Source organism: Schistocerca piceifrons, unplaced genomic scaffold, assembly GCF_021461385.2.
Source record: "Schistocerca piceifrons isolate TAMUIC-IGC-003096 unplaced genomic scaffold, iqSchPice1.1 HiC_scaffold_1382, whole genome shotgun sequence".
In the NCBI taxonomy this organism is placed as follows: domain Eukaryota; kingdom Metazoa; phylum Arthropoda; class Insecta; order Orthoptera; family Acrididae; genus Schistocerca; species Schistocerca piceifrons.
Window position 1 is genome coordinate 47,501 of NW_025727216.1, and position 2,500 is coordinate 50,000.

General features: G+C 56.1%; 1 non-coding gene across 1 annotated transcript in view; it reads left to right on the forward strand.

Moving 5' to 3' along the window:
* The first annotated feature begins 2,397 nt into the window (after positions 1 to 2,397).
* LOC124733136 overlaps positions 2,398 to 2,500 on the forward strand; it is a 1,912-nt gene continuing 1,809 nt past the window's right edge. Inside the window, exon 1 of the ribosomal RNA XR_007008932.1 lies at positions 2,398 to 2,500. This exon is cut by the window's right edge and continues 1,809 nt beyond it. This is a non-coding gene — a ribosomal RNA (small subunit ribosomal RNA).

Sequence of the window (2,500 nt, forward strand, 5' to 3'; positions counted from 1 at the left end):
AACCTAACCTAACCTAACCTATGTTGTACCTTAACCTAACCTATGTTGTACCTTAACCTAACCTATGTTGTACCTTAACCTAACCTATGTTGTACCTTAACCTAACCTATGTTGTACCTTAACCTAACCTATGTTGTACCTTAACCTAACCTATGTTGTACCTTAACCTAACCCATGTTGTACCTTAACCTAACCCATGTTGTACCTTAACCTAACCCATGTTGTACCTTAACCTAACCCATGTTGTACCTTAACCTAACCCATGTTGTACCTTAACCTAACCCATGTTGTGCCTCAACCTAACCCATGTTGTGCCTCAACCTAACCCATGTTGTGCCTCAACCTAACCCATGTTGTGCCTTAACCTAACCCATGTTGTGCCTCAACCTAACCCATGTTGTGCTTAACCTAACCCATGTTGTGCCTTAACCTAACCCATGTTGTGCCTTAACCTAACCCATGTTGTGCCTTAACCTAACCCATGTTGTGCCTTAACCTAACCCCATGTTGTGCCTTAACCTAACCCATGTTGTGCCTTAACCTAACCCATGTTGTGCCTTAACCTAACCCATGTTGTCGCCTTAACGTAACCCACGTTGTCGCCTAAACCTGCTCTGTAATTGTTATACGACTCGTTCAATTACTGTAGTGTTGCCCACCCGCAACCCTCGCAATATAGTTCGCTACTCGCACTGCCCGCACCCCTGTGTATCGCTTCATGTTAAACACCTTGCAAGTCTTGCTCACTTTCCACATGCTCCTGCTGTACACTGTAATGTGGATGGCAGCAGGACGTACATGCCGCCCCTCCCCACGTCCCCACCTTGCCCCCTGCCTTCGCAAGCTGGTTGGTGAGAAGTTTGCATGTTCAATGCCCTTCGCATGCGACGTACTCAGGCTACGTTGTGGTGCGGCCTGTGTCAACTGTCCGCTGATGTCGTACGCGTGAACCACAAATCTGTACTGCACATTCGTCCTTATGTACTGAATGATACATCGTGGCACATGTGTGACCGCACAACGACTGCGCCCAAAAACGGCGGACCATACAGTGCAAATATTGTGCACGCAGCTACGTGTCGTCTCCCTATGAGAGCTGGATTGCAGTGTGGTACGCCATAGAGACGTGTGGGAGGAACGGACGCCGTGGATGGCGATCAGCATGAGCTGTCTGTTGATGTATTCGGACCTAGTCGTCTCTCCTCACACCGTGATGGCATGGTGCACCGCGTTCCATATCTGCGACATGCTACAGAGGCCGGTTGACAGTCGTTCGAGCAATGGACATCGCATACGTACGGGGGCCACCTTCCACGTATTGTCTAGGCGTGCACATTTTGTTGCGTGTATGTGGGCAGACGTAGTGTGGCGTGACACCTGACACAGGCATGCAATAATCGTTGAAGTTGCAAATGGCGATGGACGCCTGCGTTTTCTGGTGAAGTTACGCAAATGAACAAATGGTAACCTGTTGTGGTGCGGTTGTTCTCGCTAGGGGTGAATCGGTGATGGCGACGATAGGTTGAGGTACTAACCGGTTGTTCCAGCGATACCCACCATGCCGACGTACGAAACTGAACGGCATCTGGGTGTGAAGCGATACGCGGCGGTGGCTGGGTGGGACCGTCCCCGGCCGGTGAGGGGGCGCCTCCCGGCGTGCTGGCCGCGCGGTGCGTGGGCGCACGCGCTACAGCCGGCTGGTGGGGGCGGCCAGTGGCAGGCGCGCCGGCCGACGGACGCGGCAGGCGTCGCAGCTGCGCGCCCGGCGCACCCTGCGCGCGGCGCCGTGCGGCCAAAGTAGGTCCTCGCGGGCCCGGTGCGAAGCGCGGTGGACATCTTCAGTGTGCTGGTCCGATTGAGGACTGTGTGCGTTGAGGATGCGCCGCCGCCCGCGGCGTCGCGCCGCGACGCCGTCTGCTGCTCGGTCGCCCCAGCGGTTCTCGCTGGTGGTTTGTATCGCAGCTGTGCGGATGTGTTGGCGCGTGCGCTGTGCTGGGAGAGTTCGCTTCGGCACCCAAGTGGGGCTTTTGTCCTTCTGTGGCGCTGCGTTGGAGCTGCCGGTCACCGTAGGTGGCGCGTGTTGTCTCCCGCCGGCAATGCCACGACAGCACGCTCCCGGGCCTCTGTCGGCAGCGGCAAGCTCAGTTGGGAGCACGGGTGGTCGCACCGAAAGCGTCTACTCGCCTAACTCCGGGCGATTGCGCCTCTCTCGAACCCGACCAAGTACTTGGGACGGCGCTGCGCGCCGCCGGGACCTGAGAGGGTTTCGAGGTGTATTGTGCAGGGGAGCTCAGCCTCCTCCTGTTTGCAGAATGATTGAGCGGACGCTTGCGTGTTCGCGCGGGCCCCCGGGACACACTCCCGGGCGGCCGGCTGCTCAGCTCTAGTTGACGCAGCTCCCTGGTTGATCCTGCCAGTAGTCATATGCTTGTCTCAAAGATTAAGCCATGCATGTCTCAGTACAAGCCGCATTAAGGTGAAACCGCGAATGGCTCATTAA